The sequence below is a fragment of the Trachemys scripta genome, chromosome 1 (genome assembly GCF_013100865.1).
Source record: "Trachemys scripta elegans isolate TJP31775 chromosome 1, CAS_Tse_1.0, whole genome shotgun sequence".
Lineage (NCBI taxonomy): Eukaryota > Metazoa > Chordata > Testudines > Emydidae > Trachemys > Trachemys scripta.
In genome coordinates, this window is record NC_048298.1 from 77,923,840 (window position 1) to 77,948,779 (window position 24,940).

Consider the following 24,940-nt stretch of genomic DNA (forward strand, 5'->3'; position numbering starts at 1 on the left):
AGGGTCATTCATGTTTTCCTTTCAGTAATAAGAAATATGCCACTCTGTAATCACTGGGTCAATGGAGCTTTCTGTAAACAGTGAACTGAGTGTGTGTGTTTGGGGAAACAGTATTTTATTTCCAAATCAAGTACATTTCAGTTAGAGGTAATCCATGCAGTCTGCAGGTTACAAAATCATTTCTCCAAAGTATGAGTAGGGTGTTCTTTTATTCCCAGGACTGTGCTGGGTGTGGGGTGGAGTAAAGCTGCAGATTTCAGCAATGTGTGTGTGTGTGTGTGTGTGTGGTTTTGTTATGGCAACTGGTGTGCCCAATACTGTGAGTGTATTACTATTTTAAGACATGCTTACAAATAAATCATGTTATGTTTTCAAGAAAGTTTATTGCTCTCACTGCATCACGTCATACAAACACGATAATAAGATAATATTAGGTAAAACCAGATTCAGGAGCAATTAAGCATTAGTAAGAGAATGATATTCCTCTATTTAGCTATGTACAAGCAATTCACATTTCAGTACACTCTATCTGTACACCCTTTCTGCTCCCCCACAACCACATCCACTATTCATCATGCCATTCTCACTTAAATTGTATGGCAATCAAGCCCATACCCCTCCCAAGCACTGACCCCGGCCCCTCAAAAATGAGTCACTTTTTCCCCATAAGCACATTCACAAAGGTACTATTCCCCTTCTTCCATTGAGCCATGCATGTCCATAATGTAAGAACACAAAACATCCCTGACTTCTGCTGCCAGGGTGCAACCAGCTCCCGCAGTGGTAGCAGCACTTTCTGACTGAGGGCAGTGCCAACGAGAGGGGGGAGAAGCCGGTTCAAATTACCAGGGCCCAGCAGTCCAGAAGGGGGCCTGGGGCCCGGCTTCCCTGGCTCCCCCTACCCCTCATCGGCCCCGTTTAAGCCAGTCCTGCCCTTGCTGGGGGGCCCGAAAAAATTCTGGGCCCGGCTTCCCCCTCTCTTGTTGGCTCTCTTTAGCCAGTCCGCCCTTGCTGGGGCACTTGGTGGTGGAGGTGGGATTGCCGCTGAGGATGGCATGCAGCTCCTTGTAGAAGCTGCATGTCTGCAGCTCCATACCAGATCTATTGTTAGCCTCCCTTGCTTTCTGGTATGCCTGCCACAGCTCCTTGATTTTCATGCAGCACTGTTGCATGTTCCTATTGTAGCCCTTCTCCACCATACCCCGAGCTGTCTGGCAATAGATGTCGAAGTTCCTATGGTTGGATTAGAGCTATGACTGCACAGCCTCCTCTCCCCACAGATCCAGAAGGTCCACCACTGCACGCAGGAGCATGTTTGTTGTCTGGAGCCAGCCTGGTCAGCTGGGCAGTTGCTATGTTAGCTCTCCACGCCAATTAAACAGGAAATGGAATTTCAAAAATTCCCAGGGCTTTAAAAGGTGCGGAGCATGTACCTGTATAACTGGCTGCCGGGCAGCGGAGTTCAAAATGGTGAGCAGAGTGGTCATGTTGGGAAATTGTGGGACACCTCTTGGAGGCCACTAAAGTCGACATAAGCAACGTGATGTCTACTCTGACACTACATCACTCTTATTTTGTCAACCTATGCTACCTTTGCTATACTACAGAGTTAGGTTGACATAAGCTGCCTTATGTCGACCTAACTCTGTAGTGTAGACCAGGCCTAAGAGTTTGCTACACGTGCAGTAACTGGAGTAAAAGCTCATTAGCTTCTCTTTCTTTTATCTGAAAATAGATATAGGGCAATTTTTTAAGGAGTGTGTATATAATTCACAGAAGTGATCCAAATTGATTCTAAATTACCACTAGAGGCTTTATCTATTGACATTCAGTCTTTGTTCTGAGTTACTTTATATTCATTACTGAGGATAGTCTCTTAGCAGGTGCATTAGCGACCAAGATTGCCAATAACATTTCAATGAGAACTCTGATAAGTTAAAAGGAGAAAGTATTTTTCTTAAGCCAATAAATGCCCCCCAGCTATTGTTTCTGAATTGGTGTGCTCTCTTTCTGCCAATCTTGTTGGGGCTTGTCAGTTTTAGTGAACAGAAGTGCATACATTGAATGTGACATTTTTTTTTTCAATTATCTGTCAATGCACATTGTCCAGACATGCCAAAAAGATTATGCAACTTTTTACCATGATGAAAAATGTGTCAACTGAGCACCAATCGATCCAAGTCTACAAATATACTTCTCTACCTTTTAAAATCTTCCTTTATGTATCTTAACAATCCAAGTCTGCATCTTTCTAGTTAGTGAAGCAAAGTTTTATTAAATACCCAATTCTACAAATCATTCTGCCTGAAGGATTCCCATTTCAAAACATTGGGAGTTTTGAATGTGGATCAATGGCTAGATTTGGCCCATCTTTCTTCCTATCAGCTCATTCTCTTTTATTTCAATAACGCTTTTGAAATGCCTGAACTCAAGTCTGCTAGCTAAAGAATAAATAGGAAAAAAAATATAAAGACCTGTGTGGACGGCTCTGCAAAGACATTTCTGAAGTATGATGAAATAAAACACACACTTTCCCCTAAAATTAACTTTTGACTGGATCACGTAAGGTGCTGAATTCAATCAGCTCCTACTGAGGTTGTGTTGGTCTGTCCATCTCTATACTTATATGTCCCATATAACTGTAGTATCTGAATACCTTCAGCTGGAGTTGCCATGCTGGGCATGTTCCAGGAAGCTTCCAACATTTTGTAGTGCAAAAATTTTATTCCCATTAGATTCAGCACTGGAGATAGATAGGGATAATCTGGACCTAAAGCTTTCATAGGTGCATAGGAAGTGAGTGGTTATTGTGCAGGGAACCTTTCCCCACCAAGCACATTCCAAGCCTGCTTGCCCACCCTTTCTTCCCCATGTCCAGTGGGGGCATGTTACCAGCTTGGAAGGCACGCCAGGCCAGGTGAGATGCTTCTGTCTGTGAATTCCCCTGTATGGTGAGGAGGCATTTTGCTTCTCCAAAGTCGTCATGGGGCAGAGCTCTGGGTTATCACGATACATTATCCCCTTTAAACAGTTCAAATAATATTTCACAACCAAATGATAAGACTCAGGAAAAATATCATTGCATGTGAGTTCTTTTATCTTCAAAATGTTAACAAAGCAGGCTGTGCTACAGTATAAAAAAACTAAACTATTGCTGGCTTTAAAGATGACCTGCAGAGGAAAAGAAAATCTAAGTTTGTGCACTTTTTCATTTCTTTGTGATGTATAAAGAAGGCCTGAAAGAGGGCAAGTCTACACTATAAAAATAAATCGACCCAAGTTATATCAATGTACAGCCATCACAGTAATTAAATCGCTTTTGCATGTCCACACTTTGCTCCTTGTGTTGGTGGTGCGCGTCCTCACTACCAGCGCTTGCATCGATGCAGAGAGCAGTGCACCATGGGTAGCTATCCCACTGTGCAACTTGCTACCATCTAGCACAGAGTGTTTTGGGAATGGTTTGCAATCCCTCATAAGGGCAAATGAGTCATGCAGGGTGACTGAGAACATGGTTTCAACATCCCATAATGCAGTTTTTTCCATACCATAATTTTATCTGCATCCCATATTGTTTCATGCCTCTTTTCAAAAGCCTCACAAACCTGTGTGTCTGCCATCTCTGTGAGAAGCGTGAATTCTGCATAGCCCTGCACTATTGTGATGAGCATTGCAAGCACAACGTGCCTGATCCTGCAGTACTTGCAGACTTGCCAGAGGAGCTGTGGGGAACATGATGATTCCTTGGAGACTAGCTTGCTGTGGGACATAGAAAGAAACAATTCAAGGTTGGTGGTGGCATTTATGGAGCAGCTGCACACGGTGGACAGCCAGCTCTGGGCCTGAGAAACAAGCCCTGACTGGTGGGATAGCATTGTTATGCAGGTTTGTTCCTGGAACTGTGTGCAGAGCTCACCCCAGCCCTCCAGCACTGTGACACCAAAATGAGCATTGCACTGAAAGTGGAGAAGCGAGTGGTAACCACTATGTGGAAGTTTGCAATGCCAGATTTCTACTGATCAGTTGGGCACCAATTTGGAGTTGGGAAATCCACTGTGGGATTGCTGTAATGCAAGTATGCAGGACCGTTAATCGCATCCTGCTATGAAGGCCTGTGACTCTGGGAAATGTGAGGGAAATAGTGGACGGTTTTGCAGCAATGGGGTTCCTGAACTGAGGTGGAGTGATAGATGGCACACGTATCCTTATTTTGGCACTAGACCACCTTGCCACCGAGTACATCAACAGAAATGGCTACTTTTCTATGGTCTTACAAGTTCTGGTAGATCACTGGGGACATTTTACCAACATCAATGTGGGATAGTCAGGAAAGGTGCATAACACATGCATTTTTAGGAACACAGGTCTGTTCAGAAAACTGCAAGCAGGAACTTTCTTTCCAGACCAGACAATTACCGTTGGGGATGTTTAAATGCCAATAGTGATACTGGGAGACCCACCTACCCCTTACTCCTATGGTTCATGAAGCCGTACACCGGCCACCTCAACAGCAGCAAGGAACACTTCAACTACAGGCTCAGCAGGTGCAGAATGATAGTTGAATGTGCCTTTGACTGTTTGAAAGGCTGCTGGTAGTGCTGTCTATTCATGAGATTAGACCCCAGTAAAAAAAGATCCCAGTGGTTATAGCTGTCTGCTGTGTGCTTCATGATATATGTGAAGCAAAGGGGGGGGATTCAACTGGGGTGGAGAAGGAATGGCAGCCCACTGATTTTGAACAGCTAGATACCAGTGATATAAGAAGAGATCAATGGGGAGCTATTTGGCTCAGTGAGGCTTTGAAAGATCAGTTTAATAGTGAGCCACAGTAATGTGTATTGCTGTAGTGTTCTCTGCCTGGCATTGTTTTTTTGCACCCCAGTATGTAACTTGTGATGAATGCTTTGTGTGTGCACCTATTGCTATTATCTGTGAATGATGTTAGCCCCAGCCACCATATGTTGTGAACTAATAAAGATGGACTAAGTTTCCATAAATAGACTTTTATTCCAAATACGTGGGAACAGATATATTGATAACAGAACGAAACATTATAAATACAGGAAAAAGAACCTTTGAAGGGGAAAGAACAGTCATTTCCATTTCACAGACACATACACCAACCACGTCTCTCATAGATCAGTGTGTGTGTGCAGCTGTGATTGCCTATACTCTCACTCAGGGTGGAGTGGTAGGGATAGTGCAGCAGCCCCAGACGCCATGTGGAATGTGTGTGTTGGGGGAGAGGGGTGTAGGGAGGTGCTGCAATGCAGTTTTCTACGGGCTGAAGAGGGAGGTGAGCATGGGTCTGTTGAAGCTGAAGGTCAATAAGAGTCCCCAGCATGTCTGTTTGCTGCTTGAGAAGCACTAGCATCTCCTGCTGCATGTCTCTCTCCTTTTCCTGTGCCTTTTGCCTCAGTGTACCTGGCTGCCGGGCAGCAGAGTTCAAAATGGTGACCAGATTGGTCATGGTGGGGCATTGTGGGACACCTCCTGAGGCCACTAAAGTTGACGTAAGTAATACAGTGTCCACACTGACACTATGTCGATCTAACTACGTTGATTTAAGTGCTACGTCTCTGGCGGAGGTGGAGTAATTAAGTCAGTATAGCAGGCGAGTTACATCGGCAGGAGCAACATTTTGTAGACATTTACAGTTATGTTGACTTAAGCTGCCTTGCATCGACCTTACTCTTTAGGGTCGATGAGGCCTCAGTCTCCATCTGTACCACAGTAAAATAGTGTGGGGGAGGTGAGGGCAGTCAGGTTTTTTTTAATGAATTAGAAATTCAGGTTTTATCTATCTGGAAGTATCTGTGGATGACTGGAGATTGGATGGGATTATGGCATCAGAGATCCCAAAGAAATGAAACCTGCTCAGTTGAGGAGGAGTGTATGTTTTTATTCAGGCTGATGCAACAGTCTGACTGTTTTTGATAATACATATTTACATAAAACAATTGGAAGAAACCCTTGAATCCTCTGACAAGGAGTCAAGACCCACTGGCCTTCCATCAGAGAAAGCTCTGAAGCATCTGATGGGTCTTCCTACAACACCAAGGAATACTGGACTTGACAATACAATTTTTTTTAAAGGTAAGATTGGCAGAAAATACAATTCTTTACAAGAAAAAGTGAAAAACTTTTCAGGCCTTTTTTATACACCACAAGGAAAAAATGAAGAACAAGAGTACTTGTGGCACCTTAGAGACTAACAAATTTATTAGAGCATAAGCTTTCGTGGACTACAGCCCACTTCTTCGGATGCATATAGAATGGAACATATATTGAGGAGATATATATACACACATACAGAGCTCTCTCAGCATAGTCTGTGTGATATGTAGATTGTAATGGATTTTTTACCTTTAGTCCTTTTGGTATGATGTCCATCTGCTTGCATTTGGAAAGGAAGATGATGTCTGTCTGTATCTGTACGAGTTTTTTCATGAGGTTGATGGATTTCCATTCCATACGGCTAAATGCAGTGCCTTGCATAATGACAGGTTTCAGAGTTACAGCCGTGTTAGTCTGTATCCGCAAAAAGAAGAACAAGAGTACTTGTGTGTATATATATCTCCTCAATATATGTTCCATTCTATATGCATCCGAAGAAGTGGGCTGTAGTCCACGAAAGCTTATGCTCTAATAAATTTGTTAGTCTCTAAGGTGCCACAAGTACTCTTGTTCTTCTTTTTGCGGATACAGACTAACACGGCTGTAACTCTGAAAGGAAAAAATGGTTATCTGCTAAAAAAATAAATGAGGCGTATACTCTTCTAAAAGTATAAACATGAGACAGAAATAACCATTTGAAAACAGTCTTCAAATATAGTTCCTGATTCAGTGTTACTGCTCTTTTTCTACGCTAACAAAAGATCTCAGAAAGAATTTGTGGAAAAACTAAAGAAACGGAAAGCTACAAGCTAATCATTAAAAAATGATCCACAGAAAGTTCTTTGCCACTTGCAGCTGCATCTGGAATTTGCTGTTTTCCTGTAGATGTGTCCCTTAAAAGGAATGCTATTGACCTAGGCTATGTCTATACTAGCACTTTTGTTGGTAAAACTTTTTTTGGTCCGGGGTGTGAAAAAAACAGCCTTGACTGTCAAAAGTTTTTCCAACAAAAATGCAAGGTATGGACAGTGCTATGTTGGCGGGAGACGGGCTCCTGCTGATACAGCTACTGCCGCTCATTAGGGGTGGTTTAATTATGCTGGCAGGGGAGCTCTTGCCAGCCGGCATAGAGTTGCTACATGGGAGAACTTACAGCAGCACAGCTGCAGCGATACAGCTGTGCCGCTATAAGGTCCATAATGTAGACATAGAAACTAATCATGACAACTCTTTAATAAGAATTATCTGCAGGCAGTACATCAATTATGTAAGAAGGCTACAGTCTGTATTGTTTTCCCTTTCCTTCCCACTGATTTACCTTTTTTTCTTCTAAGGATTGGGTTATTATCACCTGTCATTCAGCAAACACCACTTGCAAATCCAAAACCTTTGTAACATTTCTGTCAAAGTAGCTCCTTGTGTCTGAGTGTATCAGAAATGCAAGCCCATCTGTGATAAGCCTGCATGCTCTTTTGATGCACAACAATACCCTTTGAAATGTAAAGCAAATAAATCCAGTAAAAGAAACCATGTGCACCTTTCAGGATCCATGTACTGACAATATAGTGTTTCTAGAAAACTAAAGAAATATTAACACAGTCAGAGGTTGTGTCCCCTCCCCTCCATACTCCAAGAAGGGGCTCTTAAGGCAGATGTACATGTATGATTTCTCTCTTGTTTTGTGGGGTAGTTAATGTCTCCTGGCTACCTCAGAACCTTGACAGCATTTTGTATAGACCTCCCTCTTTTAAAAATGATTGTGCCATGGCCCCCTGACCCCCATGTTCTGGCGTCCAATCTGGGAGGTAGAAAAATACTTTGGGGGTGGCAGGTGTGTTGAGGGGGGAAGCAGGGACGTGGATGGGAGTTGAGAGAATGGTGGTTCTTTCACATACCACATGCTGGGTAATAACAAGAGGATTCCAGGCTTGTCAAACTAGACAGGCTCTTTATTAAGAGCACTATATACAGAGATGCTGTAACTGCAGCTAACGTTCAAGCTATGTACACACAGTCTGGCTTCCTGGCTCTTCTTCCAAACTCTTCTGTCTGGCAACCTGTCCTCCTTCTTCCAAGTTCCCTGCAGGCTACTTATAGTGGTGTCGGTGATGGGGTGAAAATGGGAACCTGGAGGGTGGGAAGCAGGGATAGTGGGGGAGGGAAGAATGCAAAGTGGAAAGAAGAGGAGGTAGAAGCAGGGTGCAGAATGGAGGGAGTGGGGAAGCGGGATGCGGAGTTCAGATGCAGAGTGGTGGTGATGAGGAAAGCAGGGATCAAGAAGCAGGGAAGAAGGCACAGTTTGTGTTTGTAACAATCCCTGGGCTTAGCAGGTTTCAGAGTAGCAGCCGTGTTAGTCTGTATCCATAAAAAGAACAGGAGTACTTGTGGCACCTTAGAGACTAACAAATTTATTAGAGCATAAGCTTTCGTGGACTACAGCCCACTTCTTCGGATGGGCTTAGCAGATCAACCTCTGCAAAATATTGACACTGGAAAGAGAAGGGTCAGGGGGAGGGGGGCATGTATGAGGATAGGCATGGGGTAGGGTTACCACGTTTCAGGTTCCCCAAAAGAGGATACTGCCAGAAAGGGGAGGGGGGCATAGTTACTGGGGTGCTGGTGGGGTGTGTGTACAGGGGGAGACCTGGGGGGTGCAGGAGGGGCTACATGAGACCTCACTCTTGAGGTGTGGGGGCAGCGTCACTCCCTGTCATGCTGGCAGAGTGGCTGGTGCAGATCTGGGACGCAGTGACAGCTGTCAGTCAGTACCTCCCTGCAGGGATCTGCCCCTCCCCACGGCTGGGAGCCGGGGCCTGGGTGGGCGGGATCCGGCAGCTGCAAGGGACCAATAAGATGCAGATGCAGGGGAGAGACCAATCAGGAAACAGGCCAACTGAGGTTCTTTCTGAGCTGCAACATCTGCTCTGCAAAAAACCTGGACATTGCCCATTATTTGAAAAATCTGCCCAGACAGAGGGCAGAGGATCAAAAAAAGAGGCAATTTCTGGGGAAACCCAGATGTATGGTAACCCTAGCATGAGGGAAGCTGTTCCCGGGCTTGGAATCCAAAGAGGGCTTCACACATGCTGCCTAGTGTAGGGGGATCCTTGGGCCACGAGAGGTCACCATAGTAGCTCCTGTGCTATTTCCCTTCCAGCTGTTGGATTATAGAGCATGGCTGAAGGGAGGGGTTTATGTGGAGCAGTAGCTGTTGCAAAAGGAAGTGAGGTGTGCCTGCAGAGATCAAGATAACCCTGCTTTCTGGGAAGGCAGGGTTTTGAACTGCCGGGGGTGGAACAGCCTGCATAACCATTAAAGAAAAATAATATAGTTGTTAAAATACAAGCTATCATTGCCTTAACAAGCAGAACATCACAGGAAGTAAGACTGAGTCTTCCCTGTGCCCTGATGATCCCTGCCATGGGACAGAATATTAGCTTTTGTAACGTGTATCCATGTCAAGTGTCCGGCACCAGGAAATGCATTTATGCCTTTATTGGCACTCCTACGCATCACACCTTGGCCCCGTCTCCAAACATCCCTAGATGACCGTAGATTTTTTGACTGCTACTACGCTCCTCTGGTCTCTGATGATGATGATGCCAGTGGTCTCCAACTGGTGATCTGGCTGCCCTACTGGTGTTGGCTGATGCTTGTTGCAGCTGGTCACTCTTTTTGGCCCCTGTTTCAGGTTCCTCCTTTTCCTCAGTGCTTCTAATCAACTGGAGGTGCCCTTTTATGCCCCCCCAAGGGGACTATTTGTTTCTCTTATTGCAATGGCATTTACTTGACCAGGAATCCTTATGAAATTAGGCCATTTACAAATGAGATATTAATCATCTATGATTATATATCCCACCTGGTAGGATAGATTGTTTTATTTACAATTCATTTGTGTTATTGACAGTACAATAGACCTGAATCTCAGATTCCTTGCACTGGTGTAAATCAGGATTAACTTCACTGAAGTCAGTGGAGTTACTCTACTCTAAAATGATGCAAAGGAGAGGAGAATAAGGCCCAGTCCTATCCCTCCCTGCTTAATCAGTTCCTGATCTTTTACTTCCATCACTCAATCCAAACCAGAAGTGGGAAAGAAAGAGAAAATCTTAATAGAACCATTAGAATACACACACCTTAGTTTAGTAAACACACATTCCAATCACTGGAGTGCTCGTCCTACCTCTCTCATTCCCAGCCTTTTGTGTATTAACCTCCCGTTATATGTCATGCTGGAGTTTAGATGCCTAGTGAGTTCTTTGTGGGGCAGAGACAATGTGTTTAACTGTTTCTGTAATGTGATGACCACATGTTTGGATGTTCAGATAACTAATAGAGAAGAAGGTAGCTCTGATTTTCAGGGCTGCCCCCAACATATTCACGAGATAGGTGCGCTCCCTCTTTACTTCTGTACTACAAGGTATACACTTCATATTATCATGTTTTAAATCTCTTATCTTGTGGGTTTATGATATAATGATGTGAAATTAAATTCACTAAAATTTAGGGAATAATAATTCCCAATTCATCTTCTGATGCCATCACTGTGCTAATCTCCTCTTAATCAGTCATCTGAATTTTGTTTCCCCCCCCCACACTCTTTCTGACCTATAGATGCTACAGAAAAAACTGTAAAATGCCTACCTACTCTATCTGTCTGAATAAAGGTTTATGTGTCTCAATAAGTAAATACTCAGTGTATCTAAAAAAGAGAAGCAACATGGCAGGTAATCCTTAAATCAGCTTTACATGCTGCCTCAAAACAGCTGCGTTCTTTCCATCATTGAAATGGAAAACTCACAAACCTGTTCAGAGTTCATTTCTGAATGCCCAGAAAGGGTGCGTGCTTGCTGAATTACTTTCACAGTAGGTGGCCCAGTGAAGACATAAACCTTATATTGGAGAAGTAAAAGCAATCAGAGCACCATTCTTCCTAAATAGGACGAGGACAGTTTCTAAATCAGTGACAAAGACGTTTATCCATTTCTTGGAAATGCATCTCTGCTTCCATCCATTTACGTTTTGAAATATACTGTATGCAGACCTGCTGCAAAGCGAGAAGAATAGCACCACAGAGGGAATTGCTGGAACTAAATACAGTGCAGTGTGGAAAAAAAAAGTCTCAGGAATAATTACAGGAGAGGAAAAAGGGTTGTTGGTTTGGGGGTTTTTTTGTAACAATTTTTTTCAAATGTTCTGAGCAGAGCTGGGAGAAGTTTTTCAAGTGCAACTCTTTTTGACAAAAAAAGGCAGATTTGGTGACACAAAAATGTTTTGTGAATTCTTGTTGGTTTTGCCTCATCGTTTACTTTGACAAAATTCCAAATAAGTCAAAACATTTCATTTTGACATTTTCAAAATGTTTTGATTTTTGTATTTGAAATTACTTTTCATTTTGAAATTTCTCTCAATTTTATTTAAAAAAATAAAAACCTTACAACTGAAATCTAGAGTTGAACTCACTGTTTTGGATCCCAGAGAACTGGATGAAGTGTTCTCCCAGAACTGGACGAGGTGTTCTGGATAAGCTCAATGTCAAAGGTCTCGGAGGAAATCCCAGCAATGACTTCTCCAACCAGCCTCTGAGACGGAGGACACATTTTCCCCTTATATCTTTTGCCAAATACTATTATATCCAGTACAGAAGAATTCTTCCGTTGATCTAGCTACCTCCTCTTGGGGAGGTTGATTACCTACACCATCAGGAATATCCCTTTTGTTGTCATAAGTAGTATCATCGCTGAAGCACTGTATATCAGCCCTTATACAAAAAACCCATTTGTTTGTCTTGAAAATGACATATGAGCACATTATGCAATCCTTGAAGTCTACCAAGTACACAATGGGAAGGCAAAATGAAATTAATATCAGTGCAAGTCTATAGAGATCATTCTGCAATGTCAAGATCAAATTAGATTATATCAATACCAAATTACGGTACAATAAGAGGCAAAGAAATTCTGGATTACTCTTTACACAGCTCCATGGCCCAGGCCTTTCAGTACACAGGATAATCCATCAGGGAAATGATTGTGTTACCAATCACATGAAAATTTTATTTCCTTGATACAGCCTAATTATTTGGATACAAAGACTTTTTCTAGGCATTAGGTGCACCATGGTGTAGGAATTTATTTAGAAAGAACTTTTAGGGGGGAAATTTGCAATGACAGGTTTTCAGTCTCTGAAAGGTTTTCTCCGTCTTTAACTTCAAGGGACTAAATTTTGAACTTTAGAATAATATTGATACAAGTCCACTGATATCAAGGGAAGTTCCGCTCAATAAATGAGAATTGGGTATAAGAGATAAGAAAAATTATTAAGTATAGCAGAATTGATAATCTCAAGTATTAAAAAAATCAAAAGTCATACCTCATAAAAGTCATGAGATTGGTTTTAAGATAATTACATTTTAAAAAATAATAGATTTTTCAGTTCTTTTTATTTATCTGGGGTCTTGAACCTTTAGGGTGCACTGGATCACATTTCTATACTTTTCTCTACAAACATAAGAGGTAGAAAGTTACTTCCCCCACTCTCCCAACAACGAAAGCAGAGATTCTCACAAATATACCTGACTCCAGGAGCTGGGGCTTAAGAAATACACCAGATGTCAAAGATTCATGAGAAAAGTTATAAGAGTTGGCAGCACTGATACTGTACCAAGAAGATAAAATTAATTTTAGTTTAGAAATGTGTAGCTGAATCTACCTCTTCAGGGACTCAAAACCGATGTTAGGAGACAATTGCCAGTAGAATGATTTATTTAAATAAATACGGGAGAGACCAGTTTTAAAATTATAATCCTGGCTATAGAAAGGCTGGTTTATAAGTGCAAAACTTGTACTCAGGACCATTCCAAGGAGAGAAAATGGAATTGGAGATACGTTATCAAGTGGGAAAGTCCTTAAAGGAGAGAAATACTCTTATTCCAACTTCATGTACTTCTAAGGCTAATAGATATGGAGAGTAAAATGTTAGGAAAAAAGCTGTTTTAACTAGTTTAGAAAGTTACAAAATAGAGACATCCTTTACCACTTTCCCATAAAGACAGAAATAAGGAAGAGATGAATGGAGCGTGAGTTGGAAGATAATAGGATGATTTGCATGATTATTATTTTTTTGCAACGAGGTAGTGCCTAGGATCCCCTGGTGCTTGGTGCTGAATAAACACAGAACAAAAGACAGCACCTGCCCCAAGGCAATGCCATATTGTCAAAGATATTAATAGAGCTAACTGAGAAGAAGTGGTCTTACCACAGAGACCTGCTAGAAGGCTATGATTTCCATCATTTTTCACTAATAATCTTTCTGGTATTAACAGAAAATATTTTCAAAGTCAGAAGTGTGAATACATTACAGTGATTTGTTGGTTGAGAATTCCTCATTCTGCACGTTTTCCAACAATGAAGGGTCAAACTTCTTTCAAGAGCTGAAAGTATTTAAGGAACATAGCATGCAAGAGCATTATAAAGATCTGGGTCCTATCTTACCATCCTGTATAAAATGAAAAGACGTATGGGTCCTGTGTTGCTGTAGATGAGTTGCATAATGCCCCTTGTGAAACAGGACTAGTGGCAGCAGGTAAAGGGCATGAGGCCTGGCCTGACACATTGGTGTAGTTCAAGGATCCAAGGGTAAAAACAGCTTAAATCTTATGGACTTCAGGGCAGACAGGTGTATCAGCTGCCTGTATGCATACCGGCCCTGCTCCCACCCAGCATGGCTTGCCTTCTTCTGATGCCATTGGCTGCACTCACTTGACCACTCTATTGACCTTCACAGAGCATGTAGGGAAAGTTAATTAAATTCTGAACAACGTATATTTATATGGACAATAGCCACATAATGTCCAAGGCTCTGTCCTGGGGAACATGTCGCATACAATGGCTATTCTCTGACTCTTTTCCTACTTACCTGGTCTGTAGTGAGTCGGTGTGGCTCCCCTCCTGTCCGGAAGAGGGAGCCCACGTGCCGGCACCAGAGTGGGTGGGACCACCACCCCCTGTCCCCGCCCCCCAGAAGTCAAGGGGCGGGACAGGAAGTATAAAGGCCGGCCGCCAGAGCTCAGTCGGCGGCCAGCCACCACAGGGAGCAGACGTGCGGCCGGGAGCTCCCGGCCAGGAGACCGTCGAAGACCCTAGCTGGCCTGAGCTACCCCGGGCCCGCTACGAGGAGGAGCCGCCGGAGCCCGTTCACGCCCGCTACTGGGAGAACCCCTGGGAACCGAACCCCACTAACCCTGAGGGTGAGACTGGACCCGAACCCCTTCGCCCCTGCTGCTATCCAGAGGAGCCGCCTGAGGACCATTGGCCGGACTTCCCGGCAGAGCTACCAGACTTGCCGCTGAGCCCGGGCAGAGAGGAACCCATGCAGGTGGACTGGCCCGATCCCGGCGCAACGACCGAGGTAGGCTGTGAGGGGGATCACGGAAGTAGCCCGGGGGTAGCCGACCCCGGTCCGGCTGCAACTGAGTGTGAGCCTATGTCAGTGTGTTGCGGTCTGGATACCCCACTGACCAGCAGCGACAGCAACCGCTGTTAGGGCCCCGGGCTGGAACGCAGTGGAGTGGGTGGGCCTGCGTTCCCCCCTGCCACCCTCCGCACGGGTGGCAGGCTTCCCCCTCACCCAACGCTCGGCTACAGAAGCCTGGGCTTTGAACTATTTGCTCGCTCAGTCCCTGCAACAAGGGCCTGAGCCTAACTGTGTTTGCCCGCCCTGATCCAGGGCCTGGGCTTTGAACTATTTGCTCGCTCAGCCCCTGCCAACAAGGGCCTGAGCTTACCTGTGTTTGCCCGCCCTGATCCAGGGCCTGGGCTCTGAACTGCTTGCTCGCTCAGCCCCTGCCAACAAGGGCCTGAGCTTACCTGTGTTTGCCCCGCCCTGATCCAGGGCCTGGGCTCTGAACTGCTTGCTGGCTCAGCTCCCTGCAAACAAGGACCTGAGCCTAACTGTGTTTGCCCCGCCCTGATCCAGGGCCTGGGCTTTGAACTGTTTGCTCGCTCAGCCCCTGCAACAAGGGCCTGAGCTAACTGTGTTTGCCCCGCCCTGATCCAGGGCCCGGGCGGTGAACTAGTTGCCCGCTCAGCCCCTGCAAGCAAGGGTCTGAGCTAACTGTGTTTGCCCCGCCCTGATCCAGGGCCTGGGCTCTTGAGCTTTGACTGTGGTTGCTCCGACTCTGCACCAAAGAGCCGGAGTTTCGGGACTAACTGACTACTTGTTCCCACAGAAGTGAGTCGGTGTGGCTCCACTCCTGTCCGGAAGGGTCGAGCCCCGGCTAGGACCTACTACATGGTCCCACACCGCTTTTGTGTGGTACAGCAAAAGCACAGATTTCACAATTCTGCCCGATCACTCTCTTTCTGATGTGGTGACCATGCCACAGACATTGCTTGCTCATACAAGACAACCCCAACTATGGTTGGCAGCACATTACCACCTGCTCACAATTCTCACTTGGGACAATACTAAAGTACTCAGTGTTTCAAGTCACAAAGTTTCCACTGACACAAGTGGGAGTTAAAAACACATAAAGGCTACAAGATTATAAAACAAGCAGCAGATCATATAAAAATAACGATAGATTTAGCTACAAAAATGGATTGCTATTACATTGATCCTTAAGGATATTTGAGTTACTATCAGAATTTCAGAAACATGAGTGAAAGAGAACTCCAAAGTTTGTATATTACTTTTTGGCTAGGAAAATAATGTGTGTGCAGCAGGTCCTGTTAAATAAGCTACAGTAGATCAAATATAATTAGATGTTAGGTGAACTCTGTGATGAAGCTCAGGGATGGATATATCAAAGTCTGGAAAGCATTACAAGGTGTATTGGATTTGAAAGCAATTAGTCTTGTGTAGATTTTTCATCAGGTATATCAGCAGCATATTTGGTCAGTTTCAAGAACTTTCATCAGACACTGCTGGAGACCTCTAGAGATAGACAATCTGAACTCCTCCTATGAATATGTATTAAAAAGGGCTTAGTTCAAAGTTTGTGAAAGATTAAAAAACAGTGATTCATTTTCTGATGGTATGAGTAATATCAGATTACCTGGAATTTATGAATTAGTAATTCTGTTTGTCATGAAATACATAATGAATCACAATTTTCCCTCACCCTTGCCTATAATTCATTTATCTGCTAGAGCCGTAGCTAGTACTGGGATTACATGCTATATTTATCTGTATTCCATTTTATTCATAAAGGTTTCCCTTTCAAGGGCTCAAAATTGGGACTATAAAGAATAAATTTGGGGGTAATACACAACATAAGAAGCAAATTCACTGGTGCTTCACTTCGGAAGACCTGGGCCCAAATTCTGAATAGTTCAGAAAGGAAAATGACTGTGGCCATCTCTTGGTAATTTCCTGTGTCCGTCACAAAACCCACATATCATCTTGGATGACTGTCAAATTCTGCTCTAATAAAGCCCAAGACTATAATACAAGGGGTGCTGAAGATGCAGTGGCAGAATTGGATGGAGAAACTTGCTCAAAATGTCCATTCTATGCATCTCAAGCTGATGCTGTGAGTCCTTGTGCACGTGGTGTGAGGCTTGCCCAGTACCCAACAGAGGTTGTACCTGTTATATGAACATAGATGATCTTAATAGCTCGTTTCCTATAATTGTGTCATAAATTATATTTATTTACAAGATAGCAGAAGGGTTGTTCTACACAGGAAATATCTCCCACTTCTGTTTTATTTGTAACCAATACTATTTCTGTTATCCTTACACAGTACTCACTTGAATCTGTGGATCTCTCGTCTTTGTTAATAAAGCAATATTTGGTTTCACTATAACTAGATTACAGTGTTGTCTTGATATAAAGGACCTCAAACCTGAGTTGTTACATTCCAGTTGTGTGTTTGTAGGGGTCAGCTTACCTGGCAATTTCTGTGAGTGTCCAGTGACAGTGGGTGTATGCTACAGGTGAATGCTCTTCAAAGAGAACTCAAGGATTGGGGTGCACTTAACATTAATCTGCAAAGCAAAATGGTACTGGCAGAGTTCTGGGGAGAATGTTCGAGTGGTTGAATGGTTGGTGGTGTACAAGAACTGACACCCAACTACCACAAGATAAAAGAACAGGAGTACTTGTGGCACCTTAGAGACTAACAAATTTATTAGAGCATAAGCTTTCGTGGACTACAGCCCACTTCTTCGGATGCATAAGTACTCCTGTTCTTTTTGCGGATACAGACTAACACAGCTGCTACTCTGAAACCTACCACAAGATAGACTCCCTCATGCAGGAGCCATGGGGGTAACAATATGATCCACAATCCTGGGCACCCCAAGAAAGTGTCACACTAAGAAATGTAACCTTTACAAGTTTCTAATCAATCTAGAATTTTTTTCTGTTATTCGCCCTAAACAGAATGATTTCTATTTCACTGTCACATCATTAATTTCACTCACAAACTGCCGCTAAAACATACAGTTGTGTTTTAGCAGCTAATTTGCATCAGAGTGAAAATGGAAAATACAAACTACTCAGTCACCATCTCCTTTTTATTGCTTATTCAGAGAGAAAGAGATGTGACCATGAGATGACAGCTCGCTCGCTCTCCCTTCTGTTGTTCCTCATTGTCTCTCACATGGTTGTGGGTCTCACAACTTTCATTCAAACAGGGCTTGTGTCTTAAGTTCTCTCATATCTCATTTTCTCTTTTTCTTATATACCTTTGGGCTTTACTATCTTTTTTTCCCCCAATACTTTCTCAGATACTTGTTGGGGCTTGCTGAAGTCCTTCTTCTGAGATGTATGATAGTGTGCACATTTCTTAGAGCTACATAACCACGGTACTGGGAAGCTTGAGAGATCCTAAAACTATAGCGGTGTTTACTAATCTATCAGCCACTGTCTTCAATGGGGCCAGGAGTTTCACCCCTTGTATCTCCCTGTGAGGTTCAGAAATGTAAAAATGAGGAAATGTTTCCATCTAGCTGTAAGAATTGCATTAGGACTGGCACAGAACGAATGGGACATAAGTGTTTATACTATCAAGTGTTTGGGGTGCCATTTGACTTGTCAAAACTTATCACAGTGAATGCCATCCACACCTGTCATATGTGGTGTTGAAAGATACTGCTAGCGCCTTGCCAATATATTTCTTTATGGACAGAGCCAAACAGTCCTTGTTCTGATAGTGAATGAAGGGCTATGCAATTTCCTGTGTGGGAATTATCCATGTAGTATACAAGTCAAACAGAACAAGAATAGTTTCATGTGGTCTATTTGGAAAGTGTGTTTGTGTGTATAGTACATGTAGCAGTGTTTGCCTAGTGCTATGCCCATAAGCTGGGACCAGTTTTCTTTTTTCTTCTCTTTTAAATCACATGCTCCACATGTGAAGGAAATCAGTGGAAACTTTTGGCTTTATAAAATGGGGACTTTGGCCAAGATACCTGGGTAAAACACCATACAATTTTTATTTCAGGTTTATTTAATATATCTGCCTTTGAACAGGCTCTTCCCCCCCCCCCCATTAATCTGAAATATTCATAAGGGAGACTTTTGCAAAAACTGCATTTTTTCCTGAAGCACACAGAACAAAAACCCAGTAAATGGCTCAAGTTATTAATTATGTATCATGTGGCTAATTAGTAAATACCCTGCTATGAATATGACTGTTAGCACTAAGACCCAGATCCCCAAAAATATTTAAGCACCTTGCTCCCATTGAAATATTTTTGAGGATCTAGGCCTAAGTCACAAAATGACTTCTGGAATAAGTATTGCATTTCAATGTAGAATTAGATATACTTTCTACCCACCCGAATACCTAAGGACATCATCATGATTCATTATAAATGAATTAATAATGGTGATTTGCCACATATAATAAGTTGAAGGTAACAGGTGTCATACATACTACACTTATTGTCTGCAAGAAATTAATGTCAGTTTTCCTCTGCTATATGAGCCATTAGATCGTGTGACGCTGCTTTTCTTTAGTGAGTTACTCATCAGGCAGGACCAGTTCATTAAATGAGGTAAAATTACAAGGGAAGCGCATGGGGCATTATCTTAAATGTTCATTAAATTCATGGTCATGGGACACCTAAAATAAAGTGTCAATGACCAGTTCTCAGACATTCTGTAAATGGGAGTATGCACACAGGCTACAACGTGTCCTTCCCCTCCCTCCCCTTGAGCTAATTATTTTGCATCTTTCTTTGAGAACTGGGCTCCCCATAGATTGTCCAAAACCAGTTCGCTGCACAGAGCGCAAGAAAAATAGTGATACAATATCTTTGGACATGCATTATCTAGGATTTATTATCTATTTTTGTTTTCCAGTAGTCACAGCAACAATCAGGGATATGTTGTGTTTGGAGCTGCACAAACATATAATAAGAGACCATCCCTGTCCTGAGGATTTGACAATCGCAATACACAATCCAGACAAAGGGATGGGTTGGTGGGATAACAACACTGCTTGTTTTATAAATGGGGACCTGTGGAACAAAGATATTAAATTACTTGCCCAATGTCACCCAGGTACTTCGTGGCAGAGCTGGGAACTGGACACAGATTCCACTGAGCATACAGGGTTAGGCACAAAACCATCTTTCTCCTCTCCTTTTTTCATTACAGTTCCAGAAATTAAATGCTAGAGGGTTTCTCTTTGTGATTATATTTTTACAACTAATAAGTACCTTAGTTCTATACAATAGCATTTGACAGATTCACCAGTCACATAAAACTAGCTATTCTGGGGAAATGAGAAAAATATTTAATATGATCAAATCACTTTTATGGGTACATGAGCTCACTTGCATTGAACAGCAGCCGCCCCAAACCAATGTCCCAGATTTAACTAACTAAGCCTATTCAGCTTCAGACAAGTCATTAGATTTGTTGTGGTTTCCCCCTCCCCCTGATTTTTCCACTACCTCTGCACTTCCTGTATTGGCAGGAATGGAAGGAGAGCTTCCAAAATACCTCTAAGAGGTCAGGTGTACTCTTGCTAGGGACTGTCATAGTTCTTCTCAGGCTGCTGACAGGTGGCCTCCTCCTACTAGACAGGCACTGAAAAGTCCGTAGGACACCCCATCTCCCTCAGTAGGCGTCTCTATGCTGCAGATTGTGTTAGATAGATTGTTGGGGTTGATGGGGATGCAGCTTTTGGCTTCCACTGCCCTAGCCCATATTGTCTGTTCTCAGATTCCCTAACCCCCAAAGGGGTTAAGGGTAGCAGCACCAACCAGCAAATCAGCTCACCTTGGAGCTTGCCAAATCATCTTTCCCAGCCATTTCACCATGGTTTTTGTCTCCTTTTAGTTTGGGGGTTGCTGGTAAATGGTCCTTCTTTGTTAATTCCCCTGAAAGTTTCCAGGAGTCTCTTTGGAAGCTGTAGTGCTGCCATTTGCTCTCTCCCAGACTGCTCAGCAAGGGCTGGGAACTTTCTGGTTTTAAGCCCTTTTTCCACCCTGACTTGAATGACAGAGGCAGAGCCAGCCTTGCCCACAGCAACACTTTAACCCCTTCATCATTGGTGCAGGGATTATACACCACGTCACAGGGGCATAGACAATGATTTAAGTTAAAATAATAAAAAAAGCTTCTCAAAATGTTCCCCATTCCTTGATTGAACCCCTGCCTCTTTGGAGGGTTGGAAAAGTTTGGCCTCTGTTCCCAGCCACCTGTTTGTCTTTGCAGATTCCTTCTTGTTCTGTCACGATCATTTATCCAAAAGATAAGCTATTTTAAAAATGACCCATCATTTCAGCTGTTAACCATTGCAGGGCCCAGATCTTTTAATGTGCCAGAGCTACACTTCAGGGAGCTATAGAGGAGGTCGTGGGGAATGGGGAGAAATAAGGTACAAGATGTCTTAAACCACCTTTGTGCACCCCCAATCCCTGGAACTGCTGAGGACCTCCAGCATAATATGTAGTATCCTCTGGGCTCTCCTGCCACGCACTCTCACATTCCTGGCACTCCCTGTACACCAGCTCTCTGCCAGCCAGGGATTCCCCTTGCTGGAGAATTCCCCAGCTGCCCTGTCAGCACAGCCTTAAGGTTGCTTTGTACATCAAAGCAGCCATAGCAGAGGCCAGAATGTGACCCCAGCTCTCTCTCTCTGTTTGTTAGTTCTGTGTGTGTGGCTGGGATTGGGGACTCAGCTCCAGACACAAATCCTTATAATTGTTTATTTAGGTTTCCACCATATGGAAAAATGTGAAAAAGTATCTAAACTTTCCGAGAGTTTAAGGGAAATGTCAATGTCAAGGCAGAATCCCTTGTAACAGAATCCCAGTGTGCCTGCTTCCATGCCTATTTGATATAGATCCTCCATGTCCCTCCACACACCTGAAAATAGAAACAACTTTAAATGTCACATCCTTTCACTGTTCACTGCAAAGAGAATAGAGATGAGTGAAAGATACTTAATAGCTTCTTACAAAACAGCAGTTAACAGACAGCTAGAAGATTCATAAGGAAAACAGTTTATACGTGTCTTTAGCTTGAAATATCTCATATGGTGGGACTCATTTGTAGAAGTGTGCAAAAAGTCTTGTCCCTGGCAAAACAGCATCACACAAAATGCTTTTTTGGCTTTTGTTTCAGCTTTTTTGCTGCTTGTTAACAAAATAAAAGGGGCCACATTCTGCCATCCTTTCACTGAATAGTACTCCACAAGTAGCCCCATTAACTTCAATACAACAACTCAAGGAGTAATGGTCTATTTGTGGGGAAAGGATGGTCTGGTGACTAGGGTCCTAGATTAGGCGTTGTGAGATCCAGTTTCAATTCTTTGTGCCACTATGGACTCCCCACGTGACCCTGGGCAAGTCATTTGTTTATGCTCCCCATCTGTAAAGTCAGAATAACAATGCTTCCTGTGGGTATTGCGAGAAAAAATATATTAAAGATTGAATATCTGCATGACTCACATTCTATTTAATTCAGAAATTAATAATTAAGTATTCACTGGAAACCTGGTTTTAAGAGAGACAGGAAATAGGGAGCATACAATGTGACTTATGTCCCCAATCAAATAGATCAAACATCAAATGTCAATTATCTTTAAGAAACTGGCCCTGCATGAACTACAGAATGTTTTTCAAAAAAACTAGTACATTAAAGAAAATAATAAGTTAATAGCTCTTATGGTCAGAAGAGACTGTTATGATCACCTAGTCTGACCTCTGGCATAACACAGGCCTTAAAATTTTACCCAGTGGTTCCTACATTGTACTTAAAAAATTACGGTTGAACTAGAGAATATCTTTTAGAAAGACGTCCAGTCTTGCTTTAAAGACTTCAAGTGATCAAGAATCCAGCACATCACTGGGAAATGTGTTCCATTGGTTAGTTAAATACATTGGCAAACATCTGTGCCTTGTTTCCCGTGTGAATTTCTCACCTTATTTTCCAGCCAGTGGATCTTGTTATGCCACTGTCTGCTAGATTAAAGAGCCCTCGTATTAGATGTCTTCTCTCTGCCTAGGTACTTCACGGACAATTTGTGAAGACTAAACGAAATGAAATTCATCAAATCAATTATTCATAATGATTTATTGACCCTGCTCTACTGCATGCAGTGCCACTGTACAAGAAGCTCTTTGGATTGAAAACTGCAATGTCAGAACTGATCCTATAGATAGCAAATCCAATCTTAACAGCTAAAGTTTTAAAATTAATAGCATCTTCTACAGTAGAACTTTGCTCTTCACACCAGCATGTGTCACTGTGACATCCATTTCCTTTTCTATTTGGACAGGTGGTTGAAAATTATCTCCCCTATTTCTAACTCTAGGTCCTGGTGGTTGGTTCAGCAATGTTCCATTGGGGCTTCAGAGACAGCCAGAAAGAGAATAAAACAGGATAACTGATGTATCACAAATGGAGAAGGAAGTGCTCAGAAATGGGAGTTGTGCAGTGCTATCAGAAGATTTGGCAGGTGTCACTCTATGAACTGGCAAAGAGTTCACTCCTCTGTCACAGCAACTTCTATTAGGCCTGACAAACTCACTATACTGAGCACATTCCTTTCACAGGATTTGCTCAAAAAGGGTTATGTGGGGTTTCTAATAAACGCTTATGACACATTGATCATCACAATCATTGTGAGATGTATGCAAGGATGTTATTTAAGGAGTTGTGTGTACTGAAAATATATTTTAGTCTGTGTTTCTAGCAGGGTTGACAAATAAGTTTTGCCAGACAAAGGGATGTATAACTTGGCTGCCTAGGTTAATGTGGATATTATGCATTGTAAGCCAACACAGTGGAAGGAGTCAACACAAGTAAATGAAGACAACTTGGAGCCAGCACATCAGGAAAGGAACCATTGGGGTCACTTTGACTCTGGGACAAAACAAAGTGTTTGGGGAATTATAAGAAGAAGCAAAAGGACATTTTGTTATCTTTCACTGAGGAAGTAAAAAGGACACCACTTTTTGCATTCGTGAAAGATGGATCCCAGCCATGGTGGTTGGTGATGCTGGAAGATTAGATTCCCACCTAAACCACTGTAGACAAGGATTATAGCCTGGTAAAGTTAAGTTTAGATTCTAAGAACCATATTATACTTTTTGGTTTATATGTAACTATTTCTGTTTCCATCATTATCCTTAGTCTTTGCTAATAAATTTAGGATTGTTTTCACTATAAATGTATCTCAGTGCTGTGATTTTATAAAGGACTCAATCCTTAGTTGTACTAATCAAGCTCTGAATAGACTCTTTCCTTGGGGACAGTAAACCTGATAATTTACATGAATGTCCAGTGACAGAGGCTGGATACTTCAGGGGGATGCTTTCAGAGGGATTTGAAGGACAGTGGTACACCTGTTTTAACCTGCAAAGGGAACCCTGTAAGGCAGAGCCCTGAGGAGACTGTTTGGGTAGCTAACAAACTGGTGGTGTCTGGGAACTGACAGCCAGTTAAGCATCAGCAGATTCTCCTCTTGCTGGTGGTGGGACTGGGGGTGGACAGGTAACAAGGCAACTCAGTCCTGGGCACCTCGAGAAACCATCACAGCAAGTCGACATCTCAAGGACCCAATTCTATGTTCTCTATGGAAAAAAACTAATTAAAGCTAACAAGAGTTTAAAAAAATAATGATTTCAGGATCAAGCGCAAAATACTGTAATGCCACAGGACAACTATCTTGTGGAAGAAAACACTAAAAGCCTTACATATATTTAGGCTTGACAGAATTCACCTTTTATATAGATGATTGTGGCCAATAATATCAATGTTTGTTTTTAAGGTTTTTTATTTTTATCAATTGCAGGAAATTGTGGTGGGGGGATGGCTCAGACAATTATTATTTAATAATAGTAGACACTAAGATTCAAAAAGCTGAAGCTCTGTAACTGTGAAAATACCAACCGTCAACATCACATATCAAAATAACAAATGAAATATCTTTATATCAAACTCTACTAAGTTTTCAAGCAGCATTTTTTCTTACTTTGTGTATTTATACATGTACATTTCTATGATCATCAACTGAAATATTTTTCATTGTTTTGTGTGTGTACGATGAAGTTGATGTTTACCAATACAAATACAATTTATACACCCAAACTGACAAAATGTCAGCTAAAGAATATAGCTATTTGGGGAGAAATAGGGAATGCATTGGACCCCTTGGATCCACTACCTACAATGTACTAGCCAGCCCAGCTGAGCCACCAGGTGGGTGGTGATAGGGATGTGTGAAAATAGTAATTTGGTGTTGTTGTGGGTCATTAGCAAATTGATACACCCTACAGCAGGGTGGTGCAGGGAGGAAATTGTGTATCTGTGAGATTTGAATTCTTCCCTGCATTGGTGCACCAAAACGCCACCC